This window comes from Ranitomeya variabilis, chromosome 8 (genome assembly GCF_051348905.1).
Source record: "Ranitomeya variabilis isolate aRanVar5 chromosome 8, aRanVar5.hap1, whole genome shotgun sequence".
Lineage (NCBI taxonomy): Eukaryota > Metazoa > Chordata > Amphibia > Anura > Dendrobatidae > Ranitomeya > Ranitomeya variabilis.
Window position 1 is genome coordinate 16677010 of NC_135239.1, and position 20876 is coordinate 16697885.

Below are 20876 nucleotides of genomic sequence, written 5' to 3' on the forward strand. Positions count from 1 at the left end.
GGCAACAATTATTGGGAATTGAAACATAAAATAATGTAGGAAGATAAAAAACATTACTAACAGTATGAACTGTATGAAATAATTTTTTGGCCTTATGATATTGATGACCTATAATTATGATGTCAGCAATATCAGGCCGGTGGGGGTCCAGGACCCCCTCCTATCAGCTGCAGTTGGACATCACCAGTGTATAGAGCTGAACAATCTAGCAAGTGGTGATGTCCCAATAGACACCTGACTACTGTAGCCTGTGACTGGCTCAGTGGGCAAGTGATTGCAACAGGTCATAATCGGATGATGCCCCATTGAAGTCACCTGACCCTTGCACGTTAAACAACAAAAAGTTATAAATTCTGCTGCGTTTCGCTTAGTAAATCGCCTCCAATATATGAAGATATTTCACACTGCTATAAAAAAAAGGATAGCACAGAATATCCTGGTGCGAATGTGCATTTAAGGATTTTTTTTGTACAATACATTTTCCATCTTTTTCACCCCACGGCAGACGCTGTAAACACTGCTAATTTTGCTTACAATACACAGAGCTGCACTTTAAAATGTATATTCTACGGTGTAGGTAACGAAGTCTGGTGACGTCCGCCCTCCTGCCCGCATAAACCAGTAGGATACAATGTATTATTTTCTCGTGCTGAGCAAATTATGACAATGTTGCAGGAAATAATTACATTTTCCAGATTAGTATCAGTATTATTCCTTCTGTAAAAAAATTTTAAAATTCTGTCTTTTGGGGATGAGATCGTAGAATGTTAAGAGTTGGGAAGTACCTCCAGGGTCATCGTGTCCAACCCCCTGTTCAATGTAGGATTCACTAAACCATCTCAGACAGATATCTGTCCAGCCTTTGTTTGAAGACTTCCATTAAAGGAGAACTCACCACCTCTTGTGGCCGCCTGTTCCACTCATTGATCACCCTCACTGTCAAAAAGGTTTTTCTAATATCCAATCTGTATCTTCTCCCTTTCAGTTTCATTCCATTGCTTCTCGTGTTTCCATGTGAAAATGAAAATAAGGTTGATCCCTCTACACTGTGACAACCCTTCAGATATTTGTAGACAGCTATTAAGTCTCCTCTTAGCCTTCTTTTTTGCAAGCTAAACATTCCCAAATCCTTTAACTGTTCCTCGTAGAACATACTTTGCAGTCCACTCACCATCCTGGTTGCTCTTCTCTGAACTTGCGCCAGTGTTTCAATGTCTTTTTTAAAATGTGCCCAAAACTTGACAGTATTCCAGATAAGGCCTGACCCAAGGAGGAGTAGAGGCAGATAGTTATTTCATGTGATTTAGACTCTGTTTCTCTTAATACATCCTAGAAATGTGTTTGCTTTTTTTGCTGCTGCAGCACACTGTTGACTCATGTGCAGTCTGTGATCTATTAGCATACCGAAGTCTTTTTCAGACGTGCTGTTGCTTAGTTCTATTCCTCACATTCTGTTTTTTTTTTCTTGCCCATATGTAGAATCTTGCATTTCTCCTTGTTAAACACCATTCTTTTAGTCGCTGCCCACTGTTCTAAGCTTCCATAGATCCTTCTGAATCCTTTCTCTGTTTTCTCTAGTGTTTGCTATCTAGTCTAGTGTTAGCTATGTCTTTACTTTGCAGTTTATTATACATGTTGCCAGTTACATTTCATAATTCTCCTTTAACTCCTTAGTGACCAAGCCCAATTTTTTCAACTCTGATGTATGTCACTTTATGAAAGCTTCCACATGCGCCAATGATTTTATGATGTCTTTTTTGTGACATTTTGTCTTTTATTTAAGTGGCAAATTTAGGTCTATACCTTGTATGTTTTTTTTTCTTTTATTAAAATATCTGAAATTTTATGAAAATTTTAAAAAATTGGAAATTTTCAAATTGCGAAATGTGTATATCTTAAAACCAGATATTCATACTAAACAAAAAATTTCTATTTTACATCAGTGCTTCACAAAAAAAGTAACTTAAAGAGGAATGAAAATTATTTTTCCCACTAAAATATTGCTTTACTTAACCTGTCATGTCATGTCAGCCATCAGCACCCCATCAGTAATCGCGGGATGTCGGTGCGTTTAAAGAGGGAGCAGCTCCTTCTGTTACTATTTAGATGCTGCTGATGCTATTGGTGGGAGCATCTAAGGGGTTAAACTACCACAATTGAGGCTGATGCAACAAAGTTTTATCTATAATATACAAATGACACCCATCGGAGGGCGCTTATTTCTAAGAAGCACTTGGGGGCAATTGTAAAAGATGTAAAGTCATAAAAAGGGGCTGTGAATTTGAAATAATTAAAGGGGTTGTCCAGTTCTTAGATGTTAATAAGCTATTCCTAGGAGAGGTCACCAGTATGAGATTGGTGGGGTCTGACACCTGGCACTCCCACCAATCAGCTGCTTTCGAGTCAAGCAGCAGCTGGTTTCCAGTGACTTCAAATAAAGGGAATGGAAGATGGGAGAGAGATGCAACTAGGTGATTGTTTGGGGTATTGCCCACTTCCAAAATTTGATATTGATGAGCTATTATAAAGATTTTCACCCTCTGTAAACTATTCAAAGGCAGCAGAAATCTCCTTTAAAGGGAACCTGTCACCCCCAAAATCGAAGATGAGCTAAGCCCACCGGCATCAGGGGCTTATCTACAGCATTCTGTAATGCTGTAGATAAGCCCCCGATGTATCCTGAAAGATGACAAAAAGAGGTTAGATTATACTCACCTGGGCGGGCAGTCCGATCCGATGGGGGGTCGCGGTCCGGTCCGAGGCCTCCTATCTTCATAGGATGACGTCCTCTTCTTGTCTTCACGCTGCGGCTCCGGCACAGGCATACTTTGTCTGCCCTGTTGAGGGCACAGCAAAGTACTGCAGTGCGCAGGTGCTGGGCCTCTCTGACCTTTCCCGGCGCCTGCGCACTGCAGTACTTTGCTCTGCCCTCAACAGGGAAGACAAAGTACGCCTGCGCCGGAACCGCAGCGTGAAGACAAGAAGAGGACGTCATCATAAGAAGATGGGAGGCGCCGGACCGGACCGCGACGCCCATCGGACCGGACCGCACCTGGGTGAGTATAATCTAACTTCTTTTTCTCATCTTTCAGGATACATCGGTGGCTTATCTACAGCATTACAGAATGCTGTAGATAAGCCCCTCACGCTGGTGGGCTTAGCTCATCTTCAGTTTTGGGGGTGACAGGTTCCCTTTAACCTCTTCAACCCCAAATATAGAGAATATCAAAATTCTGAACAACCCCTTTAAGCCAACTAGAGGAAATGCTGCCCATGCTCTAAAGGTCCTCATGATAGTTTTCCTGCAGCGGTGACATGTCGCATATCCACAGGACCTGTGCAGCCAATCGCTGGCAAACAGTGTACACACTGGAACACCACTAGGGCCAGAGACTGACTGCAGAGGTCACATGAATGTCCAGTTCTTCCCTGATACAGGAAAATCAACAATTGACTAAATTGTTACCAGTTAATGAGGTGAGTAATGTTTTTTCTGTTTTATACTTTCTCCTTTCAGCATAATTTCTTCAAATTCTAGACAACCCTTTTCAATGTGATTCAATAAGAGACCTCAATCTAACATATCCCCAAATTTAGACCATTTCATCATTGTGGCAAAACAATGGATTATGCAAATACAGAAGGGTCATGGCCCCTTCCTGGCACAGTGCACCTCTCGACCAGGCAGTCAAGTGTGATAGCACAGCCCCATTGCTACTGCAAAATTCTGCAATGCATCTTATTAAAGGTATTGGTATAATACCCACGGTCTTGTGCCTGCAATCCCTTTATCTCAGCCTGTACAGTAAAACAGACGACAAATAGAAGAGTCGAGGAGGGAAACGCAGCTGCAGTTTCACACTCAGGGGTTTAGTAAAATAGCACAAGGTGAAGAAAGAGGGCGAGTCTCTGAACAGAACAGTTTTTATATCATAAAGACACTGCCCCCATAGTGACGAACCACCACAAAGCAAAATTCAGACTGTAATTATATTGAAACATTTATATTTTTTATTATTACAGGTTCAACAGGTTTATAATAACACTTTACTTTCAGTGAACACAACCATAATTATGCAAGCCTAGATGGGATCAAATGAAGCTGTGGGCAAACTGTTTATCACTCTGCTACTTTATGGAGACCTCTACTTGTTACAGCCCCTTCTCAGCACCATCCTTGGCTTGTTAACGCATAATTCTCACACAACTCAACAGAACTTTTGCAGAGAAGGATGAGAAAAAACTGTGGGGTCCACACATGGAAGACCAATGGAGACTACAAGGAAAAATCGCTAGTGGTGCTGTCAGTGGTACTCCCAAGGAGGCGCTGTCTCTTGGCTCACCACAACATCAGCAGCGGTACTCCCAAGGAGGCACTGTCTCTTGGCTCACCACAAAATCACTAGCAGTACTCCCAAGGAAGCACTGTCTCTTGGCTCACCACAAAATCACTAGCGGTACTCCCAAGGAGGCACCGTCTCTTGGCTCACCACAAAATCACTAGCGGTACTCCCAAGGAGGCACTGTCTCTTGGCTCACCACAAATTCAGTAGAAGGAACTCCCAAAGAGGCACTGTCTCTTGGCTCACCACAAAATCACTAGTGGTACTCCCAAGGAGGCACTGTCTCTTGGCTCACCACAAAATCACCAGCGGTACTCCCAAGGAGGCACTGTCTCTTGGCTCACCACAAAATCACTAGTGGTACTCCCAAGGAAGCACTGTCTCTTGGCTCACCACAAAATCACTAGTGGTACTCCCAAGGAGGCACTGTCTCTTGGCTTACCACAAAATCACTAGTGGTACTCCCAAGGAGGCACTGTCTCTTGGCTTACCACAAAATCACCAGCGGTACTCCCAAGGAGGCACTGTCTCTTGGCTCACCACAAAATCACCAGCGGTACTCCCAAGGAGGCACTGTCTCTTGGCTCACCACAAAATCACTAGTGGTACTCTGTTATGATCTGGTGACCTTGGAGCCGCATGAAACTTTCTCTGGAGTCAGTGGAACCTGTACTGACCGCAATCCTGAACTAACACCACAACTAGAAGTAGCCGTGGGGTATGCCTAACACTCCCTAGACACCTCGACACAGCCGGAGGACTAAATACCCCTATAGATGGAAATGGGAATGCTATCTTGCCTCAGAGAAAATTCCCAAAGGATAGGCAGCCCCCCATGAATAATGACTGTGAGTAGGAGAAGAATAGACACACGCAGGTAGAAAACAGGATTTAGCAAAAGAGGCCACTCTAGCTAAATAGGAAAGGATAGGACAGATAACTAGGCGGTCAGTATTAAAACCCTTCCAAAAATATCCACAGCAGATAATACAAAAAGTTCCACAATCTAACTAAAGACATGGAATGTATATCTGCCACTCCAGAGAATCCAGCAAGACTGAGAAAATACTGACACAATCTAAGCTGGACAAGAAAACACAAAGAATAGCACTGAATTGTGAAGCACACAACATGTGTGCCACAGGGAAAAAGAACCAGACACTTATCTTTGCTGATTTGGCAGAAAGGCAGGAGGAACCAGGCAGAGGTCCTACACCTCCCAACAACAATTGACAACTGGCAAGGACTAATGAATCCTGCAAGCCTAAATACCCAAGTCAGATCTACAATCAGCAGATACACCTGACCAAGACTGCAACTCAGGGGCAACTGCATTACCACCTACAACCACCGGAGGGAACCCAAAAGCAGAATTCACAACAGTACTCCCAAGGAGGCACTATCTCTTGGCTCACCACAAAATCATAGTGGTACTCCCAAGGAGGCACTGTCTCTTGGCTCACAAAATCACTAGTGGTACTCTGTTATGACCCCAATGGCGAGGGTCTCAGAGATATCAGCAAGTCTGCGAAGTACAAAAATCCAGCTCATAGGGCAGTGGTAACTGGGTTGACCATATATCTACTCCTAACGCCAACACTAGAAGTAGCCGGGGAACATGCCTACGTTGGTCGCTAGATGTCTCGCGCCAGCCGGAGGACTAACTACCCCTAGAAGAGGAAAACAAAGACCTCTCTTGCCTCCAGAGAATAGACCCCAAAAGTTGGATACAAGCCCCCCACAAATAATAACGGTGAGGTAAGAGGAAATGACAAACACAGAGATGAACTAGGTTTAGCAAAGAGAGGCCCACTCACTAATAGCAGAATGTAGTAAGATAACTTATATGGTCAACAAAAACCCTACAAAAATCCACACTGGAGATTCAAGAACCCCCGAACCGTCTAACGGCCCGGGGGGAGAACTCCAGCCTCCCTAGAGCTTCCAGCAAGGATAGGATACAGATTATGTACAAGCTGGACAAAAATGCAAACAACAAACAATAGTAAAAAGCAAGAAAGCAGACTTAGCTTAATCAAGCAGGAACCAGGATCAGTAGACAAGAGTACTACAGATTAGCTCTGATATCAACGTTGCCAGGCATTGAACTGAAGGTCCAGGGAGCCAATATAGCAACACCCCTGACCTAACGACCCAGGTGAGCATACAAGAGATGATAGACATACCCAGAGTAAAAACACTAGTAGCCACTAGAGGGAGACAAAAGGTAAATTCACAACAGTACCCCCCCTTAGTGAGGGGTCACCGAACCCTCACCAAGACCACCAGGGTGATCAGGATGAGCGGCGTGAAAGGCGCGAACTAAATCGGCCGCATGCACATCAGAGGCGACCACCCAGGAATTATCCTTTTGACCATAGCCCTTCCACTTGACCAGGTACTGAAGCCTCCGCCTGGAGAGACGAGAATCTAAGATCTTCTCCACCACGTACTCCAACTCGCCCTCAACCAACACCGGAGCAGGAGGCTCAGCAGAAGGAACCACAGGCACAACGTACCGCCGCAACAAGGACCTATGAAATACGTTGTGAATGGCAAACGACACCGGAAGATCCAGGCGAAAGGATACAGGATTAAGGATCTCCAATATCCTGTAAGGACCAATGAATCAAGGCTTAAACTTGGGAGAGGAGACCTTCATAGGAACAAATCGAGAAGACAGCCATACCAAATCCCCAACACGAAGTCGGGGACCCACACCGCGGCGGCGATTGGCAAAACGCTGAGCCTTCTCCTGTGACAACTTCAAGTTGTCCACCACATGATTCCAGATCCGCTGCAACCTATCCACCACAGAATCCACTCCAGGACAGTCAGAAGGCTCCACGTGTCTCGAGGAAAAACGAGGATGGAAACCGGAGTTGCAGAAAAATGGCGAAACCAAGGTGGCAGAACTAGCCCGATTATTAAGGGCAAATTCAGCCAACGGCAAGAAGGTCACCCAATCATCCTGATCAGAAGAGACAAAACACCTCAAATACGCCTCCAGAGTCTGATTAGTTCGTTCCGTTTGTCCGTTAGTCTGTGGATGAAAAGCGGACGAAAACGACAAATCAATGCCCATCCTACCACAAAAGGATCGCCAGAACCTGGAAACAAACTGGGATCCTCTGTCCGACACAATATTCTCAGGAATGCCGTGCAAACGAACCACGTTCTGGAAGAACACAGGAACCAGATGTTATGACCCCAATGGCGAGGGTCTCAGAGGTACGTGGAAGTCTGCAGAATACAAAAATCCAGCTCATAGGGCAGTGGCAACTGGGTTGACCATATATCTACTCCTAACGCCAACACTAGAAGTAGCCGGGGATCATTCCTACGTTGATTCTAGATGACACGCTCCAGCCGGAGAATCTAGCTACCCCTAGTAGAGGAAAACAAAAGACCTTTCTTGCCTCCAGAGAAGGGGACCCCAAAGCTGGATAGAAGCCCCCCACAAATAATAACGGTGAGGTAAGAGGAAATGACAAACACAGAAATGAACCAGGTTTAGCACAGAGAGGCCCGCTTACTGATAGCAGAATAAAGAAAGGTAACTTATATGGTCAACAAAAACCCTATCAAAATCCACACTGGAAATTCAAGAACCCCCGAACCGTCTAACGGTCCGGGGGGAGAACACCAGCCCCCTAGAGCTTCCAGCAAAGGTCAGGATATAGATTTGGAACAAGCTGGACAAAAATACAAAACCAAAACAAATAGCAAAAAGCAAAAGGCAGACTTAGCTGATATAACTGGAACCAGGATCAGTAGACAAGAGCACAGCAGACTAGCTCTGATAACTACGTTGCCAGGCATTGAACTGAAGGTCTAGGGAGCTTATATAGCAACACCCCTAACTAACGACCCAGGTGCGGATAAAAGGAATGACAGAAAAACCAGAGTCAAAAAACTAGTAACCACTAGAGGGAGCAAAAAGCAAATTCACAACAGTACCCCCCCCTTAGTGAGGGGTCACCGAACCCTCACCACGACCACCAGGGCGATCAGGATGAGCGGCATGAAAGGCACGAACTAAATCGGCCGCATGAACATCAGAGGCGACCACCCAGGAATTATCCTCCTGACCATAGCCCTTCCACTTGACCAGGTACTGAAGCCTCCGCCTGGAGAGGCGAGAATCCAAGATCTTCTCCACCACGTACTCCAACTCGCCCTCAACCAACACCGGAGCAGGAGGCTCAGCAGAAGGAACTACAGGCACAATGTACCGCCGCAACAAGGACCTATGAAATACATTGTGAATAGCAAACGACACAGGAAGATCCAGACGAAAAGATACAGGATTAAGGATTTCCAATATCTTGTAAGGCCCAATAAAACGAGGTTTAAATTTGGGAGAGGAGACCTTCATAGGAACAAAGCGGGAAGAAAGCCATACCAAATCCCCAACGCGTAGTCGGGGACCCACACCGCGGCGGCGGTTGGCAAAGCGCTGAGCCCTCTCCTGTGACAACTTCAAGTTGTCCACCACATGATTCCAGATCCGCTGCAACCTATCTACCACAGAATCCACCCCAGGACAGTCAGAAGGCTCCACATGACCCGAAGAAAAGCGAGGATGGAAACCAGAGTTGCAGAAAAAAGGCGAAACCAAGGTGGCGGAACTAGCCCGATTATTAAGGGCAAACTCAGCCAACGGCAAGAATGTCACCCAATCGTCCTGATCAGCAGAGACAAAACACCTCAAATAAGCCTCCAAAGTCTGATTGGTTCGCTCCGTCTGTCCATTAGTCTGAGGATGGAAAGCAGACGAAAACGACAAATCAATGCCCATCCTACTACAAAAGGATCGCCAGAACCTAGAAACGAACTGGGATCCTCTGTCTGACACAATATTCTCAGGGATGCCGTGCAAACGAACCACGTTCTGGAAAAACACAGGAACCAGATCGGAAGAGGAAGGCAGCTTAGGCAAAGGAACCAAATGGACCATCTTGGAGAAGCGATCACATATCACCCAGATAACGGACATGCCCTGAGATAGCGGAAGATCAGAAATGAAATCCATGGAGATATGTGTCCAAGGTCTCTTCGGGACAGGCAAGGGCAAGAGCAAACCGCTGGCACGAGAACAGCAAGGCTTAGCTCGAGCACAAGTCCCACAGGACTGCACAAATGACCGCACATCCCTTGACAAGGAAGGCCACCAAAAGGACCTGGCCACCAGATCTCTGGTGCCAAAAATTCCCGGGTGACCTGCCAACACCAAGGAATGAACCTCGGAAATGACTCTGCTGGTCCATTTATCCGGGACAAACAGTCTGTCAGGTGGACAAGACTCAGGCCTATCAGCCTGAAATCTCTGCAACACACGTCGCAGATCCGGAGAAATAGCTGACAAGATAACTCCATCTTTAAGAATACCAACAGGATCAGCGACTCCAGGAGCATCAGGCACAAAGCTCCTAGAAAGAGCATCGGCCTTCACATTCTTTGAACCTGGTAAATACGAGACAACAAAATCAAAGCGGGAGAAAAACAATGACCAGCGGGCCTGTCTCGGATTAAGGCGTTTAGCAGACTCGAGATACATCAGATTTTTGTGATCAGTCAAGACCACCACACGATGCTTAGCACCCTCGAGCCAATGACGCCACTCCTCAAATGCCCATTTCATGGCCAACAACTCCCGATTGCCCACATCATAATTTCGCTCAGCAGGCGAAAACTTCCTGGAGAAAAAGGCACAAGGTTTCATAACAGAGCAACCAGGGCCTCTCTGCGACAAAACGGCCCCTGCTCCAATCTCTGAAGCATCCACCTCAACCTGAAAGGGAAGTGAGACATCGGGCTGGCACAAAACAGGCGCCGAAGTAAACCGGCGCTTCAACTCCTGGAAAGCCTCCACGGCAGCAGGAGCCCAGTTAGCTACATCGGAGCCCTTCTTGGTCATATCCGTCAACGGTTTCACAATGCTAGAAAAATTAGCGATAAAACGACGGTAGAAGTTAGCGAAACCCAAGAACTTCTGAAGACTCTTAACCGACGAGGGCTGAGTCCAATCAAGAATAGCTCGGACCTTGACTGGGTCCATCTCCACAGCAGAAGGGGAAAAAATGAACCCCAAAAAGGGAACCTTCTGTACACCAAAGAGACACTTTGAGCCCTTGACAAACAAAGAATTTTCACGCAAAATTTTAAAGACCAACCTGACCTGCTCCACATGCGAATCCCAATCATCAGAAAAAAACAAAATATCATCCAGATAAACAATCAAAAATTTATCCAGATACTTCCGGAAAATGTCATGCATAAAGGACTGAAAAACTGAAGGCGCATTGGAGAGCCCAAAAGGCATCACCAAGTACTCAAAATGACCTTCGGGCGTATTGAATGCGGTTTTCCATTCATCACCCTGCTTAATGCGCACAAGGTTGTACGCACCACGAAGGTCTATCTTGGTGAACCACTTGGCACCTTTAATCCGGGCAAACAAGTCAGACAACAGCGGTAAAGGATACTGAAATTTGACAGTGATCTTATTTAAAAGCCGATAATCAATACAAGGTCTCAAAGATCCGTCCTTTTTTGCCACAAAAAAGAATCCCGCACCAAGGGGGGAAGAAGACGGACGAATATGTCCTTTCTCCAGAGACTCCCTGATATATGAACGCATAGCGGTATGTTCAGGTACCGACAGATTAAACAGTCTTCCCTTAGGAAACTTACTGCCTGGGATCAAATCTATAGCACAGTCACAGTCCCTATGAGGAGGCAGTGCACTGGACTCAGACTCACTGAAGACATCCTGATAATCAGACAAATACTCCGGAACTTCCGAAGGCGTAGAAGAAGCAATAGACACAGGCAGGGAATCCCCATGAATACCACGACAGCCCCAACTTGAGACTGACATAGCCTTCCAGTCCAGGACTGGATTATGGGTCTGTAACCATGGCAGCCCTAAAACAACCAAATCATGCATTTTATGTAAAACCAGGAAACGTATCACCTCGCGGTGTTCAGGAGTCATGCACATGATAACCTGTGTCCAATACTGCGGTTTATTTGCTGCCAATGGCGTAGCATCAATACCCCTAAGAGGAATAGGATTTTCTAATGGTTCAAGAGTAAAACCACAGTGCTTAGCAAATGAGAGATCCATGAGACTCAGGGCAGCACCTGAATCTACAAACGCCATGACAGGATAAGATGACAGTGAGCAAATCAAAGTTACAGACAGAATAAATTTAGGTTGCAAATTACCAACGGTGACAGGACTAACAACCTTAGCTATACGTTTAGAGCATGCTGAGATAACATGTGTAGAATCACCACAGTAGTAGCACAAGCCATTCCGGCGTCTATGAATTTTCCGCTCATTTCTAGTCAGGATTCTATCACATTGCATTAAATCAGGTGTCTGTTCAGACAACACCATGAGGGAATTTGCGGTTTTTCTATCACATTGCACCGAATTAGGTGTCTGTTCAGACAACACCATGAGGGAATTTGCGGTTTTGCGCTCCCGCAACCGCCGGTCAATTTGAATAGCCAGTGCCATAGTATCATTGAGACCTGTGGGAATGGGAAAACCCACCATAACATTCTTAATGGCTTCAGATAGGCCATTTCTAAAATTAGCGGCCAGTGCACACTCGTTCCAATGTGTCAGCACGGACCATTTCCGAAATTTTTGGCAATACACTTCAGCCTCGTCCTGCCCCTGAGACATAGCCAGCAAGGCCTTTTCTGCCTGAATCTCAAGATTGGGTTCCTCATAAAGTAAACCGAGCGCCAGAAAAAACGCATCAATATCAGCCAATGCCGGATCTCCTGGCGCCAGCGAAAAAGCCCAATCCTGAGGGTCGCCCCGTAAGAACGAAATAACTATTTTTACTTGCTGAGCAGAGTCTCCAGATGAACAGGGTCTCAGGGACAAAAACAATTTACAATTATTCACAAAATTCCTAAACTTAAACCTGTCTCCGGAAAACAGTTCAGGAATCGGTATTTTAGGTTCTGACCTAGGATTTCTGATAACATAGTCTTGTATGCCCTGCACACGAGTAGCCAGCTGGTCCACACTTGTAATCAAGGTCTGGACATTCATGTCTGCAGCAAGCATAGCCACTCTGAGGTAAAGGGGAAGAAGAAAGAAAAAAAAAAAAAAAAACTCAGAATCTTCTTTCTTATAATCCCTCTTCTGCAACGCATTAAACATTTAATACTGGCCTGGCAAACTGTTATGACCCCAATGGCGAGGGTCTCAGAGGTACGTGGAAGTCTGCAGAATACAAAAATCCAGCTCATAGGGCAGTGGCAACTGGGTTGACCATATATCTACTCCTAACGCCAACACTAGAAGTAGCCGGGGATCATTCCTACGTTGATTCTAGATGACACGCTCCAGCCGGAGAATCTAGCTACCCCTAGTAGAGGAAAACAAAAGACCTTTCTTGCCTCCAGAGAAGGGGACCCCAAAGCTGGATAGAAGCCCCCCACAAATAATAACGGTGAGGTAAGAGGAAATGACAAACACAGAAATGAACCAGGTTTAGCACAGAGAGGCCCGCTTACTGATAGCAGAATAAAGAAAGGTAACTTATATGGTCAACAAAAACCCTATCAAAATCCACACTGGAAATTCAAGAACCCCCGAACCGTCTAACGGTCCGGGGGGAGAACACCAGCCCCCTAGAGCTTCCAGCAAAGGTCAGGATATAGATTTGGAACAAGCTGGACAAAAATACAAAACCAAAACAAATAGCAAAAAGCAAAAGGCAGACTTAGCTGATATAACTGGAACCAGGATCAGTAGACAAGAGCACAGCAGACTAGCTCTGATAACTACGTTGCCAGGCATTGAACTGAAGGTCTAGGGAGCTTATATAGCAACACCCCTAACTAACGACCCAGGTGCGGATAAAAGGAATGACAGAAAAACCAGAGTCAAAAAACTAGTAACCACTAGAGGGAGCAAAAAGCAAATTCACAACACCAGATCAGCAGAGGAAGGCAGCTTAGGCAAAGGAACCAGATGGACCATCTTGGAGAAACGATCACATATCACCCAGATAACAGACATGCCTTTAGACACCGGGAGATCCGAAATGAAATCCATAGAGATGTGTGTCCAAGGTCTCTTCGGGACAGGCAAGGGCAAGAGCAACCCGCTGGCACGAGAACAGCAAGGCTTAGCTCGAGCACAAGTACCGCAGGACTGCACAAATGACCGCACATCCCTTGACAAGGAAGGCCACCAAAAGGACCTGGCCACCAGATCTCTGGTGCCAAAAATTCCCGGGTGCCCTGCCAACACTGAGGAATGAACCTCGGAAATGACTCTGCTGGTCCATTTAGCAGGCACAAACAATCTGTCAGGTGGACAAGAGTCAGGCCTATCAGCCTGAAATCTCTGCAACACACGTCGCAGATCTGGAGAAATCGCTGACAAGATAACTCCTTCCTTAAGAATACCCTCAGGTTCAGCGATTCCAGGAGCATCAGGCACAAAGCTCCTAGACAGAGCATCGGCCTTCACATTCTTAGAACCTGGTAAATACGAGACCACAAAGTCAAAACGGGAGAAAAACAATGACCAGCGGGCCTGTCTAGGATTCAGGCGTTTAGCAGACTCGAGATACATCAAATTTTTGTGATCAGTCAAGACCACCACCCGATGCTTAGCACCCTCGAGCCAATGACGCCACTCCTCAAATGCCCACTTCATGGCCAATAACTCCCGATTGCCCACATCATAATTTCGCTCTGCCGGCGAAAACTTCCTAGAGAAAAAGGCACAAGGTCTCATAGTAGAGCAACCAGGGCCTCTCTGCGACAAAACGGCCCCTGCCCCAATCTCCGAAGCATCCACCTCAACCTGAAAGGGAAGTGAGACATCAGGCTGGCACAAAACAGGCGCCGAAGTAAACCGGCGCTTCAACTCCTGGAAAGCCTCCACGGCAGCAGGAGCCCAGTTAGCTACATCAGAGCCTTTCTTGGTCATATCCGTCAGCGGTTTAACAACGCTAGAGAAATTTGCGATAAAACGACGGTAGAAGTTAGCAAAACCCAAGAACTTCTGAAGACTCTTAACTGACGAGGGTTGAGTCCAATCATGAATAGCTCGGACCTTGACTGGATCCATCTCCACAGCAGAAGGGGAAAAAATGAACCCCAAAAAGGGAACCTTCTGTACACCAAAGAGACACTTTGAGCTTTTTACAAACAAAGAATTTTCACGCAAAATCTCAAAAACCATCCTGACCTGCTCCACATGCGAGTCCCAATCATCAGAAAAAAACAGAATATCATCCAGATAAACAATCAAAAATTTATCCAGATACTTCCGGAAAATGTCATGCATGAAGGACTGAAAAACTGAAGGTGCATTAGAGAGCCCAAATGGCATCACCAAGTACTCAAAATGACCTTCGGGCGTATTGAATGCGGTTTTCCATTCATCGCCCTGCCTAATGCGCACAAGGTTGTACGCACCACGAAGGTCTATCTTGGTGAACCACTTGGCACCTTTAATCCGGGCAAACAAATCTGACAACAACGGCAAAGGATACTGAAATTTGACAGTGATCTTATTTAAAAGCCGATAGTCAATACAAGGCCTCAAAGATCCGTCCTTTTTGGCCACAAAAAAGAATCCCGCACCAAGAGGGGAAGAAGAAGGACGGATATGCCCCTTCTCAAGAGACTCCTTGATATATGAACGCATCGCGGTATGTTCAGGTACCGACAGATTAAACAGTCTCCCCTTAGGAAACTTACTGCCAGGGATCAAATCTATTGCACAGTCACATTCCCTATGAGGAGGCAATGCACTGGACCTGGACTCGCTAAAGACATCCTGATAATCAGACAAATACGCCGGAACTTCCAAAGGCGTAGAAGAAGCAATAGACAAGGGCAAGGAATCTCCATGAATTCCATGGCAGCCCCAACTTGACACTGACATAGCCTTCCAGTCCAAGACTGGATTATGGGTCTGTAACCATGGCAAACCCAAAACAACCAAATCATGCATTTTATGCAGAACAAGAAAACGTATTACCTCCCGATGTTCGGGAGTCATGCACATGGTAACCTGTGTCCAAAACTGCGGTTTATTTTTTGCCAATGGCGTAGAATCAATACCCCTAAGAGGGATAGGATTTTCCAATGGCTCAAGAACAAATCCGCAGCGCTTGGCAAATGATAGATCCATAAGGCTCAGGGCCGCACCTGAGTCCACAAACGCCATGACAGGATACGATGACAGTGAGCAAATCAAAGTTACAGATAGAATAAATTTAGGTTGCAAATTACCAATGACGACCGGACTAACAACCTTAGTAAGACGTTTAGAGCATGCTGAGATAACATGTGTAGAATCACCACAGTAGTAACACAAGCCATTCTGGCGTCTATGAATTTTCCGCTCATTTCTAGTCAGGATTCTATCACATTGCATTAATTCAGGTGCCTGTTCAGACAATACCATGAGGGAATTTGCGGTTTTGCGCTCCCGCAACCGCCGGTCAATTTGAATTGCCAGGGCCATGGAATCATTCAGACCTGTGGGAATGGGAAAACCCACCATCACATTCTTAATGGCTTCAGAAAGACCATTTCTAAAATTTGCAGCCAATGCACACTCGTTCCACTGGGTCAGCACGGACCATTTCCGAAATTTTTGGCAATACACTTCAGCCTCGTCCTGGCCCTGAGACATAGCCAGCAAGGCTTTTTCTGCCTGAATCTCAAGATTGGGTTCCTCATAAAGCAAACCGAGCGCCAGAAAAAACGCATCAATATCAGCCAATGCCGGATCTCCTTGCGCCAGCGAGAAAGCCCAATCCTGAGGGTCGCCCCGTAAAAAAGAAATAACAATCTTCACTTGCTGAGCGGAGTCTCCAGAGGAACAGGGTCTCAGGGACAAAAACAATTTACAATTATTCCTGAAATTTCTAAACTTAAATCGGTCTCCGGAAAACAGTTCAGGAATCGGTATCTTAGGTTCTGACATAGGATTTCTGGTAACATAATCTTGTATGCCCTGCACACGAGCAGCAAGCTGGTCCACACTTGTAATCAAGGTCTGGACATTCATGTCTGCAGCAATCACAAGCCACTCAGAGGTAAAGGGGAAAAGAAAAAAAAATGAGAGAGAGAAAAAAAACCTCAGAACTTTCTTTCTTATAATCCCGCTTCTGCAATGCATTTAACATTTAATACTGGCCTGGCAAACTGTTATGACCCCAATGGCGAGGGTCTCAGAGATATCAGCAAGTCTGCGAAGTACAAAAATCCAGCTCATAGGGCAGTGGTAACTGGGTTGACCATATATCTACTCCTAACGCCAACACTAGAAGTAGCCGGGGAACATGCCTACGTTGGTCGCTAGATGTCTCGCGCCAGCCGGAGGACTAACTACCCCTAGAAGAGGAAAACAAAGACCTCTCTTGCCTCCAGAGAATAGACCCCAAAAGTTGGACACAAGCCCCCCACAAATAATAACGGTGAGGTAAGAGGAAATGACAAACACAGAGATGAACTAGGTTTAGCAAAGAGAGGCCCACTCACTAATAGCAGAATGTAGTAAGATAACTTATATGGTCAACAAAAACCCTACAAAAATCCACACTGGAGATTCAAGAACCCCCGAACCGTCTAACGGCCCGGGGGGAGAACTCCAGCCTCCCTAGAGCTTCCAGCAAGGATAGGATACAGATTATGTACAAGCTGGACAAAAATGCAAACAACAAACAATAGTAAAAAGCAAGAAAGCAGACTTAGCTTAATCAAGCAGGAACCAGGATCAGTAGACAAGAGCACTACAGATTAGCTCTGATATCAACGTTGCCAGGCATTGAACTGAAGGTCCAGGGAGCCAATATAGCAACACCCCTGACCTAACGACCCAGGTGAGCATACAAGAGATGATAGACATACCCAGAGTAAAAACACTAGTAGCCACTAGAGGGAGCCAAAAGGTAAATTCACAACAGTACTCCCAAGGAGGCACTGTCTCTTGGCTCACAAAATCACTAGTGGTACTCCCAAGGAGGCACTGTCTCTTGGCTCACCACAAAATCACCAGCGGTATTCCCAAGGAGGCACTGTCTCTTGGCTCACCACAAAATCACTAGTGGTACTCCCAAGGAGGCACTATCTCTTGGCTCACCACAAAATCACTAGTGGTACTCCCAAGGAGGCACTGTCTCTTGGCTCACAAAATCACTAGTGGAACTCCCAAGGAGGCACTGTCTCTTGGCTCACCACAAAATCACCAGCGGTACTCCCAAGGAGGCACTGTCTCTTGGCTCACAAAATCACTAGCGGGACTCCCAAAGAGGCACTGTCTCTTGGCTCACCACAAAAGCACTAGTGGTACTCCCAAGGAGGCACTGTCTCTTGGCTCACCACAAAATCAGTAGAAGGAACCCCAAGGAGGCACTGTCTCTTGGCTCACCACAAAGTCACTAGTGGTACTCCCAAGGAGGCGCTGTCTCTTGGCTCACCAAGATGGGTTACCATGATGGCAACTGTACAATAGGTCCTCGGGTTTTGATATCCAGTCTTTTAGCTTAGCTGTGGTAACGTCCCAGTTTTGCTCACTTTCTGGACACTGCAGATCCGAGTTACAAATCAAAATCACCTTTAGGGTATGTGCACACGTCAGGATTTCTTGCAGAAATTTTCCTGACAAAATCCGGACATTTCTGCCAGAAATCCACATGCGGTTTTTTTCTGCGCGTTTTTTGTGCATTTTTTTTGCGGATTTTATGCGGATTTTTTGCGTTTTTTTCCGGACACTCCAATTTAATGGGAATTCCGCAAAAAATCTGCATAAATAATGAACATTTTCCTTCTTTTTTCGGAATGCGTTTTTTTTGCGGAAAAAAACGCAACATGTGCACAAAAAATGCAGAATGCATTCTAAATGATAGGATGCATAACGTATGCATTTTTTATGCGTTATTATAGCGTTTTTATTGGGAAAATCTGCAAAAATTCCTGAAGAAATCCTGACGTGTGCACATACCCTTAGGGTATGTGCACACATTGTGGATTTGGCTGCGGATCCGCAGTGGATTTGGCCCTGCGGATTTGCAGCAGTTTTCCATGTGTTGCATAGTACCATGTTAACCTATAGAAAACCAAATCCGCTGTGCCCATGCTGCTGAAAATTCCACGCAGAAATGCAGCGGTTTATTTTCCGCAGCATGTCAATTCTTTGTGCGGATTCTGCAGCGGTTTAGTTGTTTCATTATAGGATTCCACAGGTGTAAAAACGGAGGTGAAATCCGCACAAAATCTGCAGGGAATCCGCAGGTAAAACACAGGTCCTTTTACCTGCGGATTCTGAAAAATCCGCACGGAAAAGTCCGCAATGGAATCTGCAACGTGTGCACATACCCTTACAAGTCTCAGGGTCTGGGAAAATGACAGACGGCACATAGGTTCCCTCCGTGTGCTGTCTGTTACTGACATTGGACTGGATGGGAGAGGATTTGCAATCTTCTTTTTAAGCATATGAGAAAATGACTGATAAAACACTGATGGTAAAAACTGACACAAAGATCAAACACTGATGAAAATCTGATTCATTTTCTTTTTACCACTAATATTCTACATTCCTTCAAGTCCTCTCTGGTGCATGCGGTCACTAACTGACAGATATTGCATGCTCCCATACAGTTCCCAGTGTGAGTAGTGGTATAGGCAGTGCTTATCGCTTTGCAATAATGATGTAAAACATTACATATTTCCCAAGAAGAAATACTTCTATTATAGAATATTCTATTTCTATATATACTATGTAATACTATTACTATATCACTTTCATGCAATAGAGCAGCGGTGCACAACCTGTGACTCGGAGCCTCATGCGGCCCACGATACCATTCTGTACGACCCCCAACCTTATGGATAGAAAAATGAATGTCTGACAGGTTTACTATATGTGGGAAGCCACACACAGAAAGGCAGCGGCAACAGCTAAGGAGCAGAGACCGGCAAGTACTAATGGTGCCCTGTGTACACATCTCTGGGCTTATTCACAGGGTTTTTTACAAGCATTTAGAAGCAGATTATACTGCAAATCCTCATAAAAATGCTTAAAATACTCACTGAATAAGTTTCCTATTAGTTTACCTGCTAAATGTTCAAAATAATGTGAAAAGCAAACAGTACCATGTGCATTAAAGGAGATTTTACCATTAAAATCAGTCAGGAATGTATTCAAAGAGTATTGGACGTGGTTTTTGATGTGGATATTGTAGCAGAATATAGTTATAAATCTTTGACAAAATCTCAGTCTGAACACACCATTAGGGCTCGCTTCCACAAGCGTATTCATCAGCAGAGTGCTATATGATGTTTTATCGCATAACACTCCGCCCAATGTCATACTATGGGGCAGTGCAGATCTGCAATTATTTTATCATGCCGATTCGAAATGAGAAAAAAATCACAGCCTGCTGTGAGTGGCAATGCAAATCAGATCACTCGTACCCATGCCAGTCTATGGATGTGTGTAAAACATCGGACTGCGCTGGGATGTCACCCGAGTGTGCAGTCCGATTTATTCAGACAATAGAAAAATGAAGTTCTCTGTCTTCTCCGCACCTGTGCTGCGATTTTTGCATGCGGGAGAATCTGATCACAATAAAATTATACTCATCTCAAACTCTGATCAGATCACAGTACTAATTGCTGTAGCGGAGCTGCACTACTTTATATCTGACGTGTATGACTATGTATCGGATTCTTGTACGTGTATGAATAGATGCTGGGGGTAGTTGTACCATTTCTAAAGCACACAAAATAATACATTTCTTGTATCTGATCGTTCATTCCATCTCCTCATGAAACAGAGAAGGGAAATCACATTCCTGTTGTATTTCTCTGCATCGTTTCACCAAACATGGTGATACAAAGTATTTCTTGTTTTGTGAACTGAGACAGGGAATAAAATGTTCTCTACAGCAGCAACCAAAATATACAGCAATAAGAGGGAAAATTACTATTGTTGCACGAATCTAAAATATATACAGAAAGGTGTAGACAGATCTATAAGGAAACATTTCCTAATTATCTGGATTTGCAGAGAAAATAGGAACAAGGGGAATCCCCTAAAAAACAATGGGGTATGAAGTCGAGAGCGTATGTGTGAATGAATAAAGATCCAGAGAACATACACCCTCGTCTTCAATCTGTGGAAGACCCCAGGAATTACCTGTTTGGTGTGAATTTAATAAGTCTATGTAATAAAGATTTACAAATTGGGATCATTTTTCTATTGCTAATCATCCAGATGTATAAGAGGAAATGATTCATTTATGCAAGCTTCAACATGATTGGGTATAGATTGTGCAACATGCAATCCATACATGTATTCAAGCTGTCTAGCAGCCACAAATCATGCAGCTGCGCCGACATAAACTAAATCTCCGAGCACGCCGAAATACTCTGAGACCACCAGAGCACGCTCGGAGAAACTCGAGTAATGAGCATACTTGCTCATCACTAGTAGTAGGCTACGTGCACACGTTGCGGAAAGTCTTG

At 45.1% G+C, this 20876-nt stretch overlaps 1 long non-coding RNA gene across 1 annotated transcript in view; it reads right to left on the bottom strand.

Moving 5' to 3' along the window:
- Window positions 1–20876, bottom strand: part of LOC143787773 (uncharacterized) — a 75311-nt gene that overhangs the window by 47120 nt on the left and 7315 nt on the right. The window lies entirely within an intron of this gene.